The 25,000-nt window shown below is 37.5% G+C and overlaps 2 long non-coding RNA genes across 2 annotated transcripts; one reads left to right on the forward strand and one right to left on the reverse strand.

Annotated features, from left to right (window-relative positions):
* Nucleotides 1–1,427: 1,427 nt before the first annotated feature.
* On the reverse strand, nt 1,428–3,662 carry LOC125378353. Its single transcript, XR_007220218.1, has 3 exons — nt 3,556–3,662; nt 2,139–2,417; nt 1,428–1,533 (listed from the first exon to the last, which is right to left on the reverse strand). It is a non-coding gene; the product is annotated as an uncharacterized LOC125378353 (long non-coding RNA).
* An 8,175-nt stretch (nt 3,663–11,837) lies between these two features.
* On the forward strand, nt 11,838–12,813 carry LOC125378354. The gene is made up of 3 exons (XR_007220219.1): nt 11,838–11,869; nt 12,107–12,378; nt 12,730–12,813. It is a non-coding gene; the product is annotated as an uncharacterized LOC125378354 (long non-coding RNA).
* Nucleotides 12,814–25,000: the final 12,187 nt, after the last annotated feature.

Below are 25,000 nucleotides of genomic sequence, written 5' to 3' on the forward strand. Positions count from 1 at the left end.
TTAAACTTTGATACTATGAACAATATAATGTTATGTGAGAGGTTGACTTTAGAACGGTAACATACTAATAGTATATAGGATGACATAAACAGAACAAGTTCGTCCAGATTAGTGTATAGGCAACATTTAATAATTAAAATAATTACATTCAACAACTCCCCTTTTAAGTCCATTTTCCTGACTTATAAGTAAATGCAAGAACAATCGGCCGGAATACAATGTATAGTTCTTGTCCACTTCCATATGACTATATAGCATACAATAAGCTGTCGGGTCCCGTTTAGATCGGTTTGGGTGGCAGCCTAGATAGCCATAGAATAGTTTCATCTTGGAATCTCCCATATCACTGGGGATCCTCTTCAATTTAAATGGAGTTACTCATTACGATTCCGAACATTCACGTGACTGTGTTTATGAACCATTGTCAAATAGTGGTGACATTAAATCTAGGAAACAATACACGAAATCGCACATGCACAGAACGGAAAATTTGGTCAAGGCATTAAGTAATCCGCATGCGCAGAACGATTGATTTCAGTACTTCCGCTAAGCGCTTCGAGTGCAGCGTCAAACGCGCGCCTGTAATCTAACACGCGGGGACTGACCAATGAAATCTGAGAAGTAGAAATACCGGTAGACGCTGTTGCTTGATTGACAATGTCAATCAAGAAAGGGAGGAGCTTAACGCTATCGTTCTCTCCCATTAAATTCCGATGTCAAATAACGACGTTATTTGGACGGAAAAACGATGGTTTGAAAACGTCCAAATAACGTCGTTTTTCCGTCCAATGACCATATACGGGAAAAAACGACGTTTTCGTATTTGCAGTGTTAATTTAGTTTATATTATTTCGTATTGAATATCTATGACCATTCAGTTTGAGATCTTATATATCGGGGTTACATAATCTGAAAAGGGGACCATATTTTTTGTGTCATCGATGCATTGTCCATATGTGGGATCGCTGTCATGGAGTTACATGCAGTGTTTGGTTTTAACATCCCTTCAAACATGTAATAATGAGGAATTACAGTCTGCATTCACTGTGAGATATGAACCTAGACAATAAATAACACCTCCCTGTATTTTTGTCATAATATCCCGAACTCCCATATTGGCAAATGTCTACATATGGAATGAAACTCATTGTTTATACCACATACACCTGTCACCGATATACCGATGAATGTTGGTACTACACCTATAACACTGCGTGTTCGCTCAGATGGTCGCAGGCATACACATACACTAGATCCTATCAAATTTTAGATATTAAATTTTAAAAATATTATTTACTATTACTGGTGAACACAAATTCAAAAAGCCAGCGCCAGAGAATATAATCAATCTCGATTATCTGCCGATTTTGCATTTTGTTTCTCATTGAAAACTGCTTGATATTAAGCAATAAAAAAGTCAATAATTATTTTCTTTGAATATTCTTTAATGGACAAATAAATATCAAATAAGTTAAATTATAAATAGATTCTTCTGCACGAGTACTGGTGCCGGTGTAGAGTCCGTAGTTTTTTCTGAAAAGTAAAAATTGAGTGTAAAAATACATGTCCGTACATTCACTACGATCATGAAAACATAATGTTAATTGATGGAGTGATAAAAGCCATTTTCGTCAGCCTTAATAACGATCTGGCATTATTTAACCTTGCATGAATAGTGCAAATTGATCAATGCAACGTTAAACAAGGCAGAGAGTAGATAACCATGTACAAAAAACTGTTACTGTAAATAGTCGATTCTGGATGAGGCAATATACTTATTCGATTTAAGCAATCAAGGTACATGTATGATGGTATATAATTTACAATGCCACACTTCCCATCCCAACGTTATCTGGAAGTGGTATTTTAGAAGTAAGTATTAATGAATACAGAGCTCGCTTACATATTACAATGTCATTATTCTTTAAATGCAACGTTTCGGTGTTGGTGTTGTTGCCTGAATCTAGCACCGTGCCGAAACGTAGCATTGATGGAGTATCAACGTTATAACAAATAGGTAAATTCTGTCTTCATCGATTCCAACTTTAATCAGTGTGCACCACAAGTAGGATGTACTCGGGATCTTAGCACGGGATCCCAACATAACATGACATCAACACGAGGGATATCTGATTTACCTTAGATTAAGTCTAAAGCATCCAGTGTAGCGAGTCTGGCGAATGTGTTGTAAGTGTTTTGTGACCTGCGTCCTCCACGTCCTCCACGTCGACCACCTCGTCCCAGCATGTACAGGGGGAACTCGAAGTCGGGGAAGTCAGGGAACTCAATCTCATAGCCATAACCATAGCGACCATATGGATATCTGTTCCTAGAACCAACCGTTCTATATGCACTAGCGGCAGCAACAGCGACGACAAGGAGAAGGAAGACGTGTTTCAGTTGCATTGTGGAAGAGGCTGAAGTAAAATAAAGCCAAGAATGAGTATATGCACTATTATGTATTGTGAGACCAGATGGTTGCCGATATCAATACATGCAAGAAGAAAAAAAATTCTCAGAATTAATGTGTTTCATATTTTGATATGGGAAAACTATTCACACTATTGGGCGATTTCAATATTACTTTTTACTGACAAAATAACTGAGACTGGGTGACTTGAGTGGCTGATAGGTCATTACATTGCCAATTAGCTTCCACTCATCTTGCCAAAGGAACATCCCAAATATATATTTTACATTTGTTACCATATTTCGTCCTGTCAAAATATAGAGAAGAGAGAGAGAAGAGAGAATAATGTTTATTATAGTGTCACATGTTATATACACTGGCCATATATTGGCCAAAAGTCAACGATTAAGTGGAGAACGCCAAAATAGCTGTCACGGACAGACACAGTACCCTCTTTGCATATGAATCCTCATATATGAGGTGATGCTGCAAGGTGGCTATGTTACATTGGTTATAGCAGAATGAGGACTTGAACGTTTTCATTGGGAACTTTTTTCTCTTGAAATAATTAAAGGAATAACTTTACCTATTTGTATATACTTAAGACGCGATGGTTAACTGAATTGTTCTTGCGATGGCCGACACGTAGTATTGTATATTCAGTTTGGCTTAAATAGAAGGCAATGACTGCCATGTCCAGAACATATTATTATAACTGGACAGGCCCGTGCTCAAAACGTGTCACCATTATTAACTTTTGAACTTAGTTTTAACACACAGGGAATACCCATTTGTTGAAGTAATTTTTTCGTGGCTAAATTGTGATGCGCACAAATAACATAGTTAATATGACATAATCGCGATCCTTAAAACGTATACCACATACTGATAAGATGTCTTGGGTTAATTCTGTGATTAAATCTGGACTATGAGACAGACGGTTGTCACCTTCTAATCTTATACCGACTTTACCCGACTTATACAGACTTTAATAATATTTTTTTCAATGCTATTCATATTTGTACGAAGCATGTGTATAATACAATATTAAAGCAATCATAGAAATGTAATGTTAATCAATTTTGCGACTGATACACATCTGACTAAGAGTGTATGATGCCATTCTCCAAAAAGAGAAAACTTACTTTTAACGGCGTATTCGGCTTTGCTGCACGGGATGTTCAGTGTAGGACCGAAGTGATGATGATGTTTCTCCAACAATGTGTTAACCTTTATATACTAGTACATATGACCACATCTATACATCATACTATACATCATACATCATACTTATAAACATATTCTGACACACGTCCAGTGTGGATCACGACACATTACAACAACGAAGGGCGGCGTTATGCAATCGCCTAAGGCGAACTATTGTAAATCAGGGATAAACAAGTAACATGCTCACTGATTCGCGCATAACGTGTAAATATATCAGTCATTTTCACGGTCACTTTTATATGTTGAGTGGTCACTGTAAGTGTAAGTTTGGACCTTCACTGTTGGCATGAAGCATGTTTTTAGTGTCCTGTCTGAAGTGAAAGCCACGTCTGTGTTGGCTGTCTTGGTGAGCAGCCTGCTGACCTGGTGACTGGAAGGGCCTGACGAGGATGAGGAGGAGGATGGGTAATGGGGTTGGTTTGGACTTGGTTGGAAACGGGATCTTTTTTGCTGTTTTTCTTGAGTTTTCTCCACCAGTGTGGAAAGTGTTTCAGATGCTGAATTTCTTTGCTGAGACTGTGCGGATTACAGTTGGTTATGGCTCGTCGAGTGAGGGTGGCAATTAAAGCTTGTTTGATTTGATACCAGGTGTTCGCATGAAGGTTAGCATATCCTGCCCGAGCGGTGGCACCCATCACAAACACATGCAAAACAAGTCAATTGTTCACCTGAAGAAAGACGTGAACATATTGATAGGGAGCAAATCAAAATAGGAAATTGCATCTGACATCATATTTTATTTTCAATAATTCATTTGCAGATCATTTGAATTCTATACATCTCGTGTTTAATCGTGATACATAAAGTATCAGGTAGACTATGTCTTAATGAACATTTCAAATTCATTTTCTGCCAACACTTTTTATGCTCGTTTCACAAGTTATTGTTTCAAATAGTGAGTGAGTATGGTTTTACGCCGCTTCCAGACATATCACGGCTGTGGACATCAGAAATGGGCTTCACATATTGTACCTTTTTGGATAATCGGAAGCGGGCCTTCGGTGTGACAAGCAAATGCTTTAACCACTAAGCTACCCTACCGCCCCCATAAATAAAGGTAACCAAGTACGAATGAATAGTATGTATTTATAGTATTATCACTTTATAATGTCTACCCTGACCAAGTCAATGTATAATAATTTATGTGGTGGGTAAGATTGCAACAAAAGAGTACGTGTAATTAATTATATTATGTTTTTGAATGAAACCGAGTGTAGTGGGCAATTGGTTACAACTTTTCATTCTCTCATCGAAGAGGTCAGCCAGACATTTAAAAAATCAATCAACAACATAATACATGTCAATGTCACGTGAGTGGATTCACTTCGTGGGAGCACATCTTGGCTAAACAAAACCATAAACCCGCTCAGTCGACAATGGTGGGCCCATCATAATGAGTGTTTCTGACATCATATATAAGCGATTCCACAACATATTGTCACTAAACCTTTTCTCATTTCGTATTAATTATTCATTTAACATTGCCCATATTTCAGATATCTAGAGACCGCCTCCGTGGTCTAGTGGTAGAGCGCCCGCCCGGAGAGCGGAAAGTCCGGGGTTCGGTCCACGGCCGGGTCATACCAAAAGACGTTATAAAGATGGTACTTGTTGTTACCCTGTCTGGCGCTCGGCATTAAGGGGCTAAATCAAGGACTGGTCGGCTCGGGGTCAGTATACTGTGTCTGAGTGGGGCGTTCATGTAAAACTGCGGCATGCTATCTCAGTGGGCTAGCACTAATAATCGGCATCAGTCCCGACTAGTACAAGCAGCCACACACACACACGTGCATGCACGTCGCTATACAAGTGCAATAATCTTCGACGTGACGTTAAACCCTATTTCACCACACCTCTTGTGACAATCTGATAGCCTGATAATGTAGCTTGCAATGTGCTTGATTGGCAGAATACGCTCACCTTTTAGCGAACACCTGGTATTATCATTATTCGATAGTGTTTGATTTAAACACATGCTTGTAGTCGAAATCGTTCAAAGGAATCTGCGCTAAGCAGGGATTTCTTCATGAAATTGATTTGGTTGTACAGGGTCTGATACACTGTGATCACGAAAGTACTTCAAACAAGACGACAGCAACATGCTATTTCAAATATAACCCAGCCAAAATCGTCAGCAATATGCTTACAAAACTCAAATGACATTTATAAGTATTTGCTTAACCAGCCTGACTGTGCCTGGATAACCCAAACCCTCTTTGCGCGTGAGTGAGTATGGTTTCACGCCTCTTTTAGTAAGATTCCAGCAATATCACAGCGGGGGACTCCACAAATGGGCTTCACACATTTTACACGTGTGGGAAATCGTGACGAGAGAACGCTTAAGCCATTACACAAGGCTAACCCACTGCCCCGTCACGTTATGTGTAAATACACCACGGCATCCAGTGTGTAGATTAATACAAACGCAAATAGGAAAGATTAAACGTTTATTTTCGCCATTTGTCATTCAATTTCATTTTGGTTTGTAGCAAAAATCCATCAAGAGTACAGGAAAATGTTTTATCTGAAAACAAATGAACATAGACTGTTAATTATTATTCTAATCTCCAACACTGTTTTGTAAAATGTCATATATGACACAACTGTATATTTTATCAACTTATTTAGTGAGTTACTCCATATTGATCATACATTTGTATACATGTAGGTAAATCCTCATGATGACCAGGCGACTAAATTGAATCATCCGGTCAGATTATGTGAGCCGTGCCCCGGCGTGCCCATTCTAACCGCATGTACGCACATGTACATGTATGTCTTAGGCAAATACCAATGGGGACCAGAATTGTCCCCAGCACCACATTGATGGTCGTCACAGGCGACTCAATTGAATCAGCTGGTCAGATTCCGTGAGCCGCCCTAGCGTGCCAGTTCTAACCGCATGTATCCACATGTACATGTATGTCTTAGGCAAATACCCATGGGGACCAGAGTTAGAATTGTCCCCAGCACCATATTGATGGTCGTCACAGGCGATTCAGTTGAAACAACTGGTCGGATTCAATGAGATGTGCACTTGCGTGGATAATTGTTTGTGCTTTCTGTCACTGGTTTGCGGGACCCAGATGCGATTATTTACTGACCACAGCAGTAAAACTTGAATTTGCTTGAAGTGAATTGCGGCGCAAAGCAGCAGTTACTTGCTGAATTACCCACTTCTATATTTGTACAAGTTACCAGAAAACATCACTTAACGAATCCATGGTGGGAAGTGACTTACCTGAATCCAAAGTCGAAGAAGGGCTCAATGTCGAATAATCCGTACATGATTCTGTTGTAGGGGTTGAAAGGGTTCAACAATTGATTGAAGAAGCCACCATTGTTTGAATTCTGCCTTGGCGTGAACATGTTGAAGAAACTGTAGGGGTTGGAAGAGTTGGTACCAATGGGGCTATTTGGCGATGGGTACGCCGTAATGACAGCAACGTTGACGAGGAGGACAATCAGCATAATTTGGGAAATCATGGTGACGATATTGACTGAAAAAGATGAAATTCCAATTGCTTAATTATATTACAGAAATAGTTATTTAAAGAAATATATTCGTAATGTGTTACCGTAAACCGTTTTTAATCTGAAGACAAATATGAGCTCATAACTGTATTTTGTTTGGAACAGGTTATTATGCAGAAGCATTATATTTAAACTATACACTGTAGTACATTTAACTCTTGTGTATACCTTTCAATAAAAAAAATATTGAGCCATATGCATATATATACAGTTTTTACTTCTGCATGTAAAAACCTATGGCATCAAAAACATCGTTTGTACTTACTGTTGAGATACCTCAAAGGTTAGCTGCTTTAGTCTGGAAAATGATTATGTTTTGAACAAACTGAATATCGAGGAGCTTATATACCTGTACCTAAGCCATAAACAAATACATATGAAAAAAGCGTGAACATAATAATTCTTTGTGCAGGATTGAAACTGACAAAAGAACAATGGCAGTTAAAGAGACCATTGTCGGGTAATATGTTGGCTCCTTGACGATACAATAAAAAAATACATTTTGCTCGTGCATGCATTCATATAGAACAAGAGACATTATACGGACAACGGCCTTTTATGTATTTCCTGTCTATCACGAATTCGTGTTGTAGTAAGTGATATCATTGAGGCCCATGACAGCTACATCCTGAGGCCGTCCAGGGTAAGTACACCTTCATGGTCAGCAGTTCAAGGTCTCTACATTTGTACGTGGATGAAAGGCATGTATGAAAGTCAACGTTCATTCCCCAATGTCCTATGCAACACTTACTTCCCGGTCCTTGAACTTTCAAAGTGTGGTCATAATGTGAAAATGTCCATTGTTTTGCTTGTTTTTGGAGACTAATTTGATTGACCTGATAAATAAATATAGTTACATACACTCTGTATTTCTTTTCATTTCTTGTTGTGATTGAATTCTCATCAACGAAAATGTCAAGCAACAGGTATATATTGGATCTATCTGGAAGCTCAGTGTTGGCAACAGGAAAGAGGCCAATCCCTGTGACTGGCGCAGTTATATTACTTAACTATTAATAACAATTTATATTTATAGGTGTTTTATGTTAGCATGTAAACAACTTCTAGTTATCCATATGTACAATGTAAGGTGACATTTTCAGATGCAATGTTCACAAGTGATCATGATCCTTATAGATCTTTCAATAAAGTGGTAAAAGTTCTAGATAAGACTTAGATCTTAATTTAGGCAGGCCACCCAACCCTATTCAGCGATATCAGTCTGTCTATTTTTGACGCAAAAAATGAGACAAGAAATATTTACAACACACACTTACTGCACATGTCTCCTGAACATGGTAATAAGTTGCATGATAGAAGCTTGGTAAAGGGAACCTCAGCTCAGCTATTCCGTAATGTTTGCCACCTATATGTTGTGTATGCGGCTCAAAACTGCATGTATATGTAATAATGTATTTTAAGTGATTATTCGTCGAAGCGTAATTACAACCTGCTGAGGGGCGGTGGGACAGCCTAGAGCTTTAATTGATCGTTTGTCACGACAAAGGCATGGATTCGATTCCCCACATGGGTAAAATATGTGAAGATGATTTGGTGTCTCCCGACTTCTTATTGCTGTATTATTGCTGAAAGTGGCGTATAATCCAACTCATTCCCTCACTCGCCGTTGACAATTGTCGGAAAGAAATACACTGTGACACAGTTTTCAAACTTAACAAATATGAATATCACGAAGATCATCGGATCTGATGAAAGTTTTGACACCAACACAGTATTGTAACACTACCGCACTACAGTATGTCCTATTTTAGAGTTTATGCAAAATACGTAACAAGACTGTAGCAAGACGGGGTATATTTTGTCTGTTGAATAATGAGACAGTCAGAAGTTTGAAGGGTTGACATTGTAGCTGCGACAAATGTGAATAACTGCTTAAGTCAACTGAATAAGTCGACCCTGCCTTCATTAATTAAGCAACTCGTTTCTGGTGCCCCCTGCCGTGATATTGCTGGAATATTGATAAAAGCGGCGTTAAACAACTCACTCACTCACTCCAGCATGTTATTGTCGAGGAATGTTTTTGTGCAGATGAAGTAAAAGACAACTATAGCTATGTATATAACAAAGCACATTCACCTTGGAAAACGTACGTGAAATTTTGATTATAGACAACAGAGTTTTACAATTCCTTCTTGCAAATCTACATGCCGCCTAATGTATTCCCAGTGCAGATGGATGCTGATTCCATTAGGGCAAAGACGTACTGATTGGTGACGTTCATCTAGAATAATAAAAACGGAACAACCGTATGAAAAATAAAGTCAATGCAATCACTTTGATAATACTTATAAAAGCAATAGGGAATAAAGGAAGCCACGTTTCACGGCGCCCTTGCGCCACAACGACAAAAATCCCAAATTGAGTTAACCCAATTTATTTTGCCATTTTGGCTGGAACATTGTGAGGACCTCACATTCTTACGTTTTTAATCATAGATTGGTATAGTTTACAAATTAGCGGAAATAATGAAGCTATGATGGAAGGACGGTTTTTGATATATACCAGCTGCTGTAGAACTCGATGGGGTGATCAATGTCTAGAGCGTTGTACAAGAATGTAGAGTAGGGGTTGAAAGGGTTGTAGTGGTTCAAGAAACCTCTCCTGTATGACCTCTGTTGTGAATTGTCATAGTCATTCACACACGAGCTCATTTTTGTAATCAACAAGGCACTATCATATAGGTTTAAGTATTCTTCAAAGGGACGCGAGCCTGAGGTATTTTTTATACATGCAATACGTAATTAAAAGTGAACACAAATTCTACAGTTCATTGTGTATTTTAACTACAACGTTTAATTTATTACATTATCTCTACAAAAATCTGAATATTTATTAAGTTGAATCGTTTGTCTCTCTTGTAAAAGAACGTCAAAAGAAACATATTTTTGAGTATGTGTAATTTCCAAAATGGTTTAATTTGTTACATAACTGTGCAGGTCATGTTGGTGGTAAGTAGCACACAAGAGAAACAGAGGTAACGTGTTAATTCATATGTGGATGCCTTTTACACCACCCATATATATTTACATAGATGTCTTAAACACCAAAAGTACAGCCGCTGGAATATAGCTCGACATAAAGGGAAAGTCCTATTTCATGCCTAAATAAATAAATGTTATCAAGTAGGAAGTCCAACATAACGTATATCTGTTTTCTCAGTAAACGTCAGATGCTATTTGGTTTTATTCTTGAAAAAACTGTTCTGAACCTGTGAAGAACGAGGTGTAACTATACCTAGCATGGTAACCACGTTTTGTGACAAATGTCTCATGAGTCAAGGAATGAAGTCTTTTCACAGGTTTGTCATGTAGGGAAGTTGGAATAACAGCAGGATAAACAAATAGGGGATACGATGACATACATATAATCAGGTCAACCACACCTTCTCTAGATGGGCTTTCTGTTACCGTGGGGCATGTGAAACCTATCCACGGTGGAAGATTCCAGTTTGGCATAGGTTCGAGGTAATTAATGCTTGTCGTACGAACCGACAGCGAGGATCGGGTAGTAAGCATCCGTAACGTTGTGGGACGCTGCTCACATGATCTGCCACTGGTTTGTCCGGCACAGACTAGTATTACATCCACCTACCGGCCTGTCATAACGCTGGAATGTTGCTAAATATGGCGTAAACGTCAAACAAACTCCCAAGAAATCTATCCGGCACAGGTGTACCTATGTTAAAGCCCCGAATACTGAAAGTTTATAATGTATTTGTTGGGACTTGACATGATCTGACATTAATAATACACTATTCATTATCTACGGTCTATCACAATAACATAGTATACATATCATAGCATGATTTAAGACTTAGCTTACATTATTGAAATGTAAAAGCAGTTACATTGTATCTGAGGCGGGTTTCTGTTGTCCTCTCACCATAAACACACACAGTTGCACAACCATCCAAATATGGCTTGTTTCAAAGAGCGTCATACGACTCTTGCTCAGAAGTTAATTGAACAAGGTTACAACATCCAAGCCCTCAGTAAAGCTTTCAAAAGATTTTAAGGTGGACATATGGAGGACACTTTGACACATCAGTGACAAAAATGATGTCCGATGCAATTCCCTATTTTGACTTGTACCATATGTTCCCATGTTTTTTTTCAGGTGAACAATTGACTTGCCTTTGCATGTGTTCGTGACGGGTACCACCGATGTGGCAGGATACGCTCACCTTTTCGCGAACACCTGTTATCATTACTGTTAATAGTGATTCATAAACACATGCTCATGATATAGTCGGAATTGTACAATCGACTCTGTTTTATGCAGGGACTTCTTTTGGATATGGAAAGGGTTTTGTCGCTTTATTAATTGAACTATTCCACACTAGATCAGATTGTGATTAGGTATGATAAAGGAGGCACATACACATATGTCATACCCTACTTAGCTACGCCAATTTCACGATATGAATAATGGCTTTCCAACGCATTGAGTGATGAGCATATCAATGACCCATGATTGCAAAATGCACAGTAATTTGGTAAATGACCTAATCGTAACGATGATATGCTTTGTGCTCCAAGAACACTAGTAGGTGACACATTTATAATGAATTGACATGTTCCACGTATTCACATTGCACATCAACATTGTGTGTATATAAACCCCTATTTCCTTTCAAAAGGGAACTCGACCACTGCCCAAGCACCTAGGCTTTGAAAGGTAATGTTACAATAAAAAACAGAGATTCATATTTGTTAACGAATATTGACCGTCTAGGCTATCATAAAATAGTGTGTAATAAATGCACATAATATTGGAATCATTGTGGTTTTGAAACAAGAAATACGTTAAAGCTTGCATGTGTAACAGAAACATTAGCTGTCAACAAAAACGAGGTTCTATTACAGTACTAATGAGAAGATATCTCCTTAAGACACATAAGTATTTCTTTTCCAGCAGACTGCCATTTACCATGCATTTGAAGTTCGTCTTCCTCCTTCTTGTCGTCGCTGTTGCCGCCTCTAGCGGGTACAGATCGCCCAACTACTGGAGGAACTTTGCTCAGTATAACTATATGAGTGACATGGACACTCCTGACTACATGGACGACGACTACAACTCCATGTACATGTATGGAAGAGGATGGGGCTACCGCAATACTGGGCGTGGCAACAACAACTTTTTCGGGAGATACAACAGATATTAGACTTTTAATAACCAGTTCTGAGGTGAGAAGAGAAGACATTCTTTCTGATGTCTCATCAATTATATCATTTCCTATACACCAACACTTTTATCCTGATCATGCTGTCCAAATATTGTAAATGTTTGATATCAAAGATACAGGTACCGATAAAGAATAAATAATGAGTTTGTGTATACATAGATAATCTCACAGTATAAACGTTATTGAAAACTATACTTTTTTATTTAGATAATTTTGATAAATAAATAATGTATCAAAAATTTAAAAACAACAATCTGAAGTTAAATTGACATAAGGGTGGATGAATAATTTTCTACCCATTGAAATGTGTACGCTCATGTATATTTACAAAAGTCTGTTTTAATTTTTTCAGATGGTTTCCAAGGTAAACTAGGTTCTGCTTGATATACACACTGTATTACATCAGAGAAACTGAATAAACATCGAATTGAAGGGACAATGTTTCATGTTTTAGTTTGCCATTGCAATACCAGACGAACGTTTTTCTATAACGTGGATAATTGCTGATGCACATTCATGCCAATCTCTTAACATTAAAAGTTCCATGAATTACATTTCACACACACACATGGATGCCATATTTCCTCTTGGACACTACGGATCCTGTAAGACTGAACTCTACCACGTGTAAAAGTTTGTCATCTGAGTTGTCGGTATGATACTAATCCTTACTATTTGAAGGCACTTGTGTTTTTGCCCGCGAAAGTCAATGTTTAATTAATGTCTAGGGAACACTGTTAGGGATTTTCTCGTGTTCTCTGTAATCTCGCGATCTCGACTTGTAACAACTGTAGTGTGGAACAAGAGTGTTTTAGTCGCTGTCCGCGGACATACGTAATACGATAACTCCCAATTACGCCTATGCACATGGTTCTTTCTTGATCTTCTTTTTCCACATTTACATATTACGAGACCACGAGACTGGACATTACTTTATTCCATAGATGACACACAATCAGCAAGGTTACCACCTGATCTTTATTTTTGTCTTTGTGCGACAAGAATGGGAAATTGTGGTCCCTGCCTCGGGGTGATATCACCAATGTTTAAAAAATACGTGAAGGTTGATACCAGCACACAAAACTTGGGTTTTGTTCAACATGTATTTACACATAAAATACATTAAAAACGATATCAGCAAGGCCACGGGAATGGGCAAATGGGACCTATTCTGACTCAGGGTGAGATCACCGCACAAAAAAAGCATGGATTGTTTTCAACATGTATTTCCATATAAAATACATTTGACTTTACATTTGAAGTTAATGAGTATTTGCGTTAAAACCATCATTTTCATCCAGAGAAGAACTTCAAGATAAATGTAGACAAATATGTGAAACAGTGAATTATATTATAATTATAGCCTAAAATATTTATTTTTTTATGTTTACGTGATGTAAACGGTTCATAACAACCACATGATTACTAGACCACAACAAAAGGGTTTCCAAAGGTATCGGCGTAAACAACACTGTACCTTACTTCTTCCAAATCTAGAACAATAATGCCCTCTTGATGAAGAGCCGGTCGTCGATGTCCACTGCATATGACGATTATTACTTTTTGTGGAAAATTTGTATGAATACTTGCTAGCTGCTGTAAATATCGAATGGGTGATAAATGTCTAGAGTGTTGTACAAATCCGTACAAAGAGAGATATATTGTTGTGTCCGGCAAATGTACCACCAAATCCCTGTCTCAAAGGCTAAACATAATCCTAAATACAATCAAGGAAGGTCTTTCTTTATATTCACAGGACATATTTGAGACAAGTGGAGTTAATACAATGTGGGCTCTCAAAATCTCAAAGGATTCGCTTGACTATTTACAGTCTCAGAAAAGAACCAAGTTCCAACTGTGTACACTACTTTCCCACATGACAATCTTAAGGATAAACTCCTTGATCCATGGGGATTTTGGTACACTTCTCCACTGCTAATTACCCCCGACTATATATATATATATGTTCTCTGCTTCATAGCATTTATTCACGTGATGAAGGAGTAAGACTTAGTATATGCTCCGAAAAGTTGTGTTCCTCAAAATAAAGAGGTTGACATCCATAAATTCTCTTCCTTATGTGTATCACTTCTAAATGCCATTTCAAGACTTCTGGAATATTGCTCGACATGAAGGGAAAGTTGACTACTGGAAAGTTTAAATCATCCCTCTTGTCATACAGTCTGGTGGCCATGGAGAGTGTTCTGTCACTCTGAATCTTTATCCATAGGTCTAAATATGAAACAGATGCTTGGACACGTATGGTGAAAATTAATCTAACTTTTAGAAACACGTACATAACTAAAGATATATTCGTGACGATACGCGATATTGTATATCACATACCTCCACGGTGGTAATCGGGTGCTCACAGTTCTGATATAATCCAGAATCAACCATAATGTAACACGTGACTCGATATCGACCAATCAGCTGATTTGCCTTTACTCTATACAATGACGCCTTGATAGAAACCTTAAATGACACACCATTAACATATCTAGGTCTACTGAATAAATTTCCATCACATTCTGAACGAACGGATCACAGCTAAATATTATCAGGATTGATTTACGCCACCAACATTTATATCGTGAGAGGTCAACAAGACAGTTTCTGTGTTAATAATACTCGCACAGCTTTAAGTTGTCTAAATGAACTTAAAATGAACGGGATCCATGTTCGTTGTGTAGTAGTTATTTATCATTGAATGAAGGTATCTAGTCAGGAAGTATCGTCTTGATGGTGCAGGGAAGCACTTGCTTCAGAGACTGGTAGTGTTCCTTGCTTATGTGTGTTGAGTGATTTTTACAGTCTCTAAGGTACAAATGTATCAATAGCATTCATTGTATTCAATTTGTTTTAACATAGCATCCATTATATAATTGTTTCCCGTCCCATCTGGGGTGAGGTTCCTTACTTATGCTAAGTGAGGAATCTTTGTCTCAGTTTCTATATATTCGGGTTTCAAATCTCTCCTTATTTCATGTAAATATGTAACCCGTGCTCTACTCTCAGGATACTTATAAACTGTTTCATCCAATAAATTTAAGAACATACATGTTTCGAATTATCAATATGAATATCGTACCGCGGAAACGTCAGTTAACATATTTATGTGATTTTAAATAGTACATGTATTAATGGTTTGCATGCACTGAGTGGTAATTACGTACATATTCATCAAATTGAAACGTGTTTTTTGTTATGAAATCGTGTACCTGAAATATGTTTCCTTTCCCTGGAACATTTGGAAAATTTACTTTATAAACATGTATGTTTTAAAATGCTGTCCACATAGTGAAAGTTTGATGTGTTACTGTTGAATATCTACAATTGACTTCAATGAGTCAACGTCAGGCTGGTGGGTGGTGGTGATTCACAATGACACACTTAGCCCGGGACTTCACAATAAAAGGTGTTAGTTTAGTAATTTAGAGATACAAATTCACAAAACATGATTGTATGGAATGAATGTCATTCTTGTCAGTCTTGTCAATGATGTCTATTGATATGGTACTGTGAACCTTTTAGAATTTTGAAAGTGTTTTATCCTTAAACAAACTTTTCTCAAATTAAGTTTTGAAATCCACAAATTTGAAGAGAGGATAATATACTGAACTGTAAGCAGGGTGTTTATTATAAAATCCACAAAAACAACGTACAAATTATTACTCACTGATGAAGATTAACAAAATTGTTTTCATTGTATGCTTTTCGATTCTACTGTCATAAATTCTTAACTACAGGAGTGGTTTGTAATTGCCAAAGAACCTTACAAAACAAGAAATTCTAAATTAGCTTTAACTCCTACATGTGAGCCCGAAAAAGCCCCGATCAACAGACAGTGAATTTAAGAGTAGAAAACCTTAACACGCGAATGATTAATGTGTTCTATGTTCTATGATCTCATGCAAATGCATAAACATGATACCTATACATGTACAACTCTATTGATAATACACGAAAAGTAATACTCCATTTTAAAATCATGGTTTTAAATAACACTGTATTTACATTTTGCAAGTCAACCTTAAACATGTATTCAAGAAAAACAGAATCCCACTCAGCTCCTGTCAATTTTGTTAAAAAAATCGACTTAAACAAAAAGTACTGATATTATTATGTCATATCAAAAGGTTCGCTCGTCACGCCGAAGACCCGGGTTCGATTCCCGACATGGGTACAATGTGTGAAGCCCTTTCTGGTGTCCCCCGCCGTGATATTGCTGGAATATTGCTAAATGCGGCGTAAAATCTCACTCACTCACTCACTGTTCAGCAAAGCTCGTCAGTGACATTATAGAAGCGTATAACTTCTACGAAAGATAAGCGTGGGTGAATGAGTAAGGCAATGTTGCTAGATGTCGCAGCCAGCAATATTCCCGCTAAATCATATCTGCCTGCACGGTCCTGACTTCATGAAGTGATATGTCAAACCCGTTTCACATGTCATCTGGCGATTTACCATTAATTACTACATGTTCAAACATAATCATTACATTTGTCAAGTACCTATCGGAATTGTGGCGGTAATTGTCGCCTGAAGAACATCACGCGTTGCATCGGTGATCACAATATGATGTCATTATTAGAGTGACAGTTCAGAAGTGATGCAAATACGCCATATGTGAATTATTGGGCATTGAGTATTACTGGCACTGCATATGTATATAAGGTCAGGCTCAAGCTTTATAGGACACACTCATCCATTTACCTCGAAGATTCAAATCAGCCTTTGAATAAAGATATGCATCATATTCCATTGTTCATGCTGCACATGCGGTCATGTGCATTCATTTAACTGAATGGCAGTAACTGATGTTGTGATTGTAAAGAAGAGATCATATGCTGTTAATTTATGTTTTGTGTTCTTTGTAATACAAATTGATAAAAGACATATATTTTCATGTTACTAACTGTGAGAGTTTACATATGCAGTAATATTGTAAAATGTAATTGCGACTGGAAACATACTACTACCTAACACTGACGTTTATTATTTCAGCCGTTTCAAATACAACCATGCAACTGAAGATTGTTTGTCTACTTCTGGTCGCCACTGTGGCCATGACAGCCGCCTACAGGGGTCAGTACAACTCTCTGAGGAACCAAGGGCGTTACGGTCGCTACGGCTACGACATTGAGGTTCCTGACTTCCCCGACTTTGACAGCTACATGTTCAGATATCTGATGGCGAGAGGTCGTCAACAAGGCAGACAGAGCAGACAGAACACGAACCGCTACAACAGATTGAGGAACCTTGCCAGACTTGAGGCTTATGACCTTATCTGAGGTAGGTGAGAAATAGTCAGTTGTTTCCCATTTACACCATTTTACACACACAAGCGCGCGTACACATTGTGGTGTGTGTAGTCGGACGAAAAATATATTAACTGTCTGGCGAAACATATTTGTTTCTGTCTTCAGAAATACAGAACCTGAAATCGATTATGTAATGATATGTTTTGTAATTTTTCGCTGGCAAGAGATATTTGACTACCATTTCAATTGCTTCCTCTCATTACTTGCGCCCATCTGCAGAAATTCACATCGTTCTTGTTCCAATTTTTCAGCAGGCATCGATCAGTGAATCTTATCAATTAATCCATCACTAAGAAAACGTCGTTTTTTTCCGTATATGGTCATTGGACGGAAAAACGACTAAAAATTCATTAAAATTGATTAATTGGTCAGCGTCTTGAAAGTGTCCAGAAAAGGGTCGAGTTTTTCAAGCGTAAAATGGACGGAAAAACGATGCTTTTTGCTCCGCCTTGTACAACTGTTAACGGCCAATCAGATGGCGCTGGTCCCCCGACGCACGTGATGTCCAAGGCTTCCTTTCGGAAGCTTTAGGTTTCGTATTTCTGGCATGCCTTGCTCTAGTATCTGTCGCGCGCAGTGCAGCGAGATTTGCTGATAAGCTAGTTTTAGGATATGTTACATGTTAATGGAATTCAGACACGCGCCAAGAAGTCAAACCAAACAATGTTACTAAGTTTATTGTGGTAACGGCTATCTACAGTTACCCCTATCGGATAATGGGTTGTATTTCATTTGGTTATAACAATAACTAATTTTTTAATGTGAAGTTTACAAGATATACGACTTGGACGCGAGGTCGGTCACATGACGTTCTTCACGTGACTGTATTATTGAAAAGGCGTAAACACTGACTACTTCCACATTCCTGGGGAAAACCCTTGGAATTCCCTGGTACGAATTCATACAGAAGCGTGGTTGAAAGCCCATTTAAGGTTACCCTCGCTACAACCCATCCCAGAGAGAAAAAACACGAAAAAAAATCCAAACGGTCGCAGTGACAATTTACAGAAATCTATGAATTTACCTTAGTATCTACTTGACACATCTTCACAATCACCTTTCAATGATCGGCCAATTGATCAGTGATGCCAAAGGCTTGAAATAGCAACAGGTTAATTAACAATTTCGAAAATATCTCCCGTCACGTTTATCGTGTCGGCCATTTTGACGTATTGTACTTGATGTAAATGTATTACGACGCTCTGTCATTGTAATTGACTTACTGAGGTAATTCTGTAAAAGATTTTCTCATCTAATGAGGATATTGTTTGGAATATATTTCTTGTAAACATACTAAAACATATGTTCCTCGCTTTGGGGGGAACTATTTTATTCCGGGGTGGCCCATTAAATCTAGTAGTAAGTCAAGGCACCATGCGTGATCTGTTATTTTATGTGTTTATATTACGATTTGGGGCGTTAATAAAATACACTGACGCAAGTATATTCTATTCAAATCAATTGGATAATTGAATATGCTTTCTTTTACATATAACATAACATCACTGCACAAAATATGAACAGTTGCAGTAACACACTACGGTAATCGCATTAAACATCATTTTCAACTGTACAGTATTTCAGTATTTCAGTTATATCATGGTGTATCAGACTGATGTGGGATAAAAATCCGAAGTGGTTCAGGTCATCCAATGGGTGTTCGGGAAAAGGTGAGCGTATCCTGCCACACAAGTGGCACCCGTCACAAACACATGCAAGGACAAGTCAATTGTTCACCTGAACAAAGCACGGAAACACACAATAATGCCCGTCCTCAGTTTTACCGAGCATGTAAATTATTTTGTCCGTCAAAAACATGGACGAGTATAAACAATATGTTCATTCACGTAATACATGTCATACATTTGACAAAGTGTATTGACTCGGAGCATTATTGTTAATCACAGCGTATGCAGTTGAACTCATCACCCATCCCATTATTGAATACCCTTTTTGAAGATCTATGAAATCAGAAGCTGCAACACTCTATCTTTTAACTGGCATGTCAGACTTCTATTTCATTACTCAGTTTTATTTGCACGGATTACTATGGAAGGGACATTGTCTCGTTGTCGCATTGTCGCATTGACGCCTTCACAAAAACAAGCAAAACGTGTCAAAATTAACAAAAGCGCGACAATTGGCCATTTGTCGCATTGTCGCGTGTTCGCATTGTCGCTCTTTGATAATCCTTTTCTTTATTTTACAAAAGGGGGACGATGCCGTAACGCGACATTTTCAAGGTCAAAATATGTCTCGTTGTCGCATTGTCGCCCCATCACAAATGTGTATAAAAGGCGTAAAGTTCAGTTATTGTTACAGTTAGGAAGTTCAACCTGATAAATGTACGTCTTGAAATGAAAACACAAGTCCGTCCGCGAGTCCATAACGTTTTATTGTGAGCTCTTCTCTGAAAGTGCTTAGTGTTCAACTCCCAGTTCCAAACACGTAGTACCTCCCCAATAATCCACATACCTCCAGTGCAGTGGTCTTCCGGAAGATCTTACTCTTGACCGTATTAGACAACTGACGAGTGCACGCCTGACCTGTGACCTCGTTGCAACCCTCGTGATGTGTTTGCCGAAGGGAGAGGTGTAGGAAATGTGTGCTCCAGCCCAGCGCAGGGCTCGCGACACACTGTATACTGATGTATACAGTATATTGCAGTTGATATACTGTATACTGCATGTGATACTTATTTGCAGAAATGTTACAACTTTCAAGATTCAAGATTCAATTGGCATATATTTCATATACAACAGACCGCCGTCATATATCACTGGAATACTGCTGAGAGCGGCGTTAAAACAAATTGTTTTCATAATGGAGCGCTGCAGTCATTTAAAATAGAACCGTATACATATGTACATGTAATACCAACTCACTCTATTTGTTTCGAATATTCAGCAGAAAATATATTATTAACCAGGTCTTTGGGAAAAGATATCAGATTTTTATAAGCAGCCACATAGGGATGATAAAGGACCACTCGCTGATTAGGTTCTTGTTTACTTAAGAGCAGAGTTGGCCATGTTAGACGATATAACCAAAATCCAGGCGCTCCGGCGGGGGGCAAGCTGGTCTTGTTAGTGTATGGTATGAGCTGTGACGTTGACCCAAGAGAATAATGTAAAACATGAGACCATCTCAAGTCTATAATGATTGGGAAAGTCTAGATTTCGACAGCTCTAGCCTGAAATTAAGAATTGTTCTATACTCCATTTTAATTGTATAATTTTCATTTTGTAGACATGGATGGACCAACAAGAAAAGAAATTGATGGAATATTAATATCACATGTTACCACTGATCCAGTTAAATTCATCACACAATAATAAATTAGTATTTGACATTACGGCATTTGATTATTAGGGCATGATCATGTACATATTCACTGTAGTAATGTACACACCAGTCAACTTGATTATATTTTTTATCAAAGTGTAGCGCGGCATCAACGATTACTTTATGATATCCTCACTTGTCATCGATGTATTGACATCGAACAATGGACGGCAATTCGAAATTCTTATGGATAGCTTCAATAGGGACAGCGCCGGTGTCAGTACAATTTTCCTAGTTAAAATAAGTATCTACAAAATATAATCTGAAGCAGACAAGAACAAATATTTTTTTATTAATGCTTACTTTCATGGATAGAATTAAGGCAATCTAGGCTTGCCAAATCGTTCTAGACTTGAGCTGGATTCCTTTTAAATTTATTCTGTATGGTCTGGGAGACGAACGGGCGTCAGTATCGCATGGAGAACTGGGACAGCCTTAATCAGTGTAATCGGATATGTTGTGGAGTTTCGGTTTGGGGCTGTTTGCTGAATATATAGAATTGCGAGTTATGTATACTCTGTATTCTTTCGTCATGGTAGCATATATATTTTCTATGTTGCTTTTTGAATTATCCACAAATAATGAGAACTACAATGTAAACCTCTCTCTGGAGATATGAAATAATACTACTGAAGGGCATATCTGAAAAATGGGACTTCTCGACAAATATTTCTTTCTTAAATACTACCCGTTACAGGCATTCCGATCATTATATCATACTTTGTACAGTTTAAAAGTCAAATAATGGCAAATTGTGTATCTTTCTACATTTTGAATTAATTATATTTTCTGAAATAAAACCTTAGCATCAGATAGTGATATACACGAATATGATCTATACTATTATAAATGAATTAACAATTTCGTATTATGAATTAGATAAACAGAAATATGATAGTAAAACAAATTATTTTAATCTATTCTTGTGAGTAGGTAACAAGAGATCTAGGCAACGCACTAACGTAGCCATTTATGAAAAATGAAATATTAAAAGTTTAGGGGTTTGAACATGCACATTGAATGACAGGGAAGAAAGCAACGCAATAATTAAATTATGAATCAAATTATTCTATAAATATAACAGAATATTTAGAAAATATAAGTTTAATTTCTCATTGTTGGAAGGTGTTTAATAATTATATAGATTTTGTTTGATTGTTTGTTGTTTAACGCCGCACTCAGCAATATACCAGCTATATGACGTTGGTTCGTAAATAATCCAGTCTGGACCAAACAATTTAGTCATTATCATCAAGAGCACCGATCTACGCATTTGGGATACGATGACATGCATCAACCAAGTCAGCGAGCCAAGTCGCCTTCGTAGAAGCATAGGTTGTTGAATTCCTATTCTAACCCGGATCTTCACGGGTAGTTTTTTAAATAATAAGGTACAATGAAATTCTGTATATGTCCATAATAAGTGTGTATAAGTAGATGGATAATATGTCCATACACGCCAAGTAAATGGTATATGCATTAATTTAAATGCAAATGATTCAATGATGAGTTCTTTCACAAGTCCATATTTCAAGGCATGTATTTGATATTCATAATAACTCCACAAAAGCTACACAATGGCAACAAAACGGTACCAGCATCACAGATACCAATAATACATGAGATACATATAATTACTTTAAAGTTAAAACATGTATCTAAATAGAAAATTAGAAGGATACACTTCCGACATTTTTCGTATTTTGTTTTCGTTTGGAGAGAGAAGTTGTGATTGGTATCTGATGGGTGCAAACAGGTGTTCCCTTCCGCCCAGGCCTTGCGGCAATGCTATAGCCCAAAATGAAACAAGCCTTGTTCAACAGGTTCAGACTCAAATTTCTATCCAACTTGGGCTCCTTTTAAATTTAAATATAATTTCTCGTGTCGATATGTGTCAGAAGAAATGAAATATTACAGCACTGGTGAATAGGTTATATGCGCATGTCAGCGTCGATCCTATAATATACTTTTATGCAAAATACATATATACTGATGAATTAAGGTAGTAATACTACGCAAATATATGTCCAGATGCATACATCAGTACCATCTCGTGATCTTAATTCGTGCTTTGAGCCCTTTTTCTACCGGAGATTCTGGGGTGTTACATCACACCAGAAAGTCAGGTCCAAATTCAAGTCATAATTTCATGGTCCGTCTTGTATGTTGGAAACCAATATCGCAATATGGCTAAATATTGCTGAACGTGGTATTAACCCGATTACTCACATAATTATTCCATTTTCTACAGTCATCTACGAACACTATCTTTAAGGAGGTATATCTGTATCATCCAAATGTCCATACATATATGTCCACATTTATATGTATAAAGCAAGTCGTTAAAACAAGTTAAAAGATAAATGTTAAGCATTTCCTCTGTATGGATTTATATAATGTAATATCGTTTTAATGTAATGCTGATGCAGTAAACGTACCACAGACCTAATGCTAGAATAACATATAATTTCTGAAATGAACATATTTTACAGAAAAAAACAGTTGTTTAAACAATACTTATAAAATATAAGAACAAGGAGCCAAGAGCCAAATATTGGGCTGTGTTGGACATATTTGTTTCGGGGTCTTATGACAGACAAACCTGATGCCTTTAAGTATAAAGATAAGTAAGTATAGATGTTGTACATATTCAAATATGTTCGTGATTAACCCAACCTTGAAAAATATTGAAAGATGAGTGGTAACTATTTATGCCATTATTTCAAATTAGAATGAGAGCACATCAGGAAAGCATGGTACTTTAATATACGTATCTTGTTAACCCAATATTCTTTTTAAAGTAAGAGCAGCATGTATATCGAGAGTATAGGTTTGGTGCGTGACTTATCACACAGTACTTTCAGAAAGTGTGCCTATTCTGTTTATCGGCAATAAATAACATAAGACGATTCATACGGTAAATACGATTTACTTCAGAACTAGTATAGATTATTTAAGGTTAGGGGGAAATGTATTTAATTAACAGAACTTTGGCCGAGTTTGAAGGATTTGGGTCCTGGCTTGGGCTTTGTGTTGGACGTGTAGACGGCATTTCCAGGTTTGACGTATCAATGACAAAAATGATGTCAGATGCAATTCTCTGCCTTTTCGGGTGAACAATTGGCTTGCCTTGCATGTGTTTGTGGCGGGTGCCACTAGTGGATCGGAATGAGCTCGCGTTTTTGCGAGCATCCAATGTCATCATTTATTATGATGAATCATGAAACGTGCTCCTGATGTTGTCGCAATGGTGCAGTTGGCGCTACTTTTGGCAAGGGTTTCTCATGAAAATGGAAATGCTTATGTCGCTTTTGTTGACCGATAAACATGAAAAGATATAATGTCAGTGTATATGGTCATGTAATTAAGAAACAAACGACGAGTGGGAGTTGTTTATTGTACGATAAACAACGACCGAGACTCGTTTATTTCTATATGAGATATCAACATTACGTACAGCCTCTTTTAGGGTGTTAAATTAGGAAAAAATACACGCTTTACAATATTTACCCGTACTTAAATAATGATGATTCCTTGAATAGAATCCGACAGCGGCCATGTTAGATAAATCCATTTTAGGATTTGAGTTTGGTCCCGCAATAATGGCAATACTATCATAGTAATCATCATTATTTATGTTACTTATCCTCAAGTGAAGTAGTCCTCCACACTATACATTCAGTGAAGAAGCCCATGAACATATGAACTATGTAACATACATTCATGGAAATTAGATGAACAGTTGAAGTTAGCAAATGATATTATTCGGTCGAACGTCTATCAGCCATCTATTCTATTCATGAAGAACATTTCACGTGGGACCAACAGAGGGAATTATGACTATCGACTTGCTAATTATTTTTTATATTCATGCCAGCTCAAACGATCTATTGGCTTGATTTATTGTTATGGTATCCACAAAATAAGTAGGATCCGATTTTTTCCGTTTTTGTT

The sequence above is a fragment of the Haliotis rufescens genome, unplaced genomic scaffold (assembly GCF_023055435.1).
Source record: "Haliotis rufescens isolate VD_foot unplaced genomic scaffold, xgHalRufe1.0.p SCAF_12, whole genome shotgun sequence".
Lineage (NCBI taxonomy): Eukaryota > Metazoa > Mollusca > Gastropoda > Lepetellida > Haliotidae > Haliotis > Haliotis rufescens.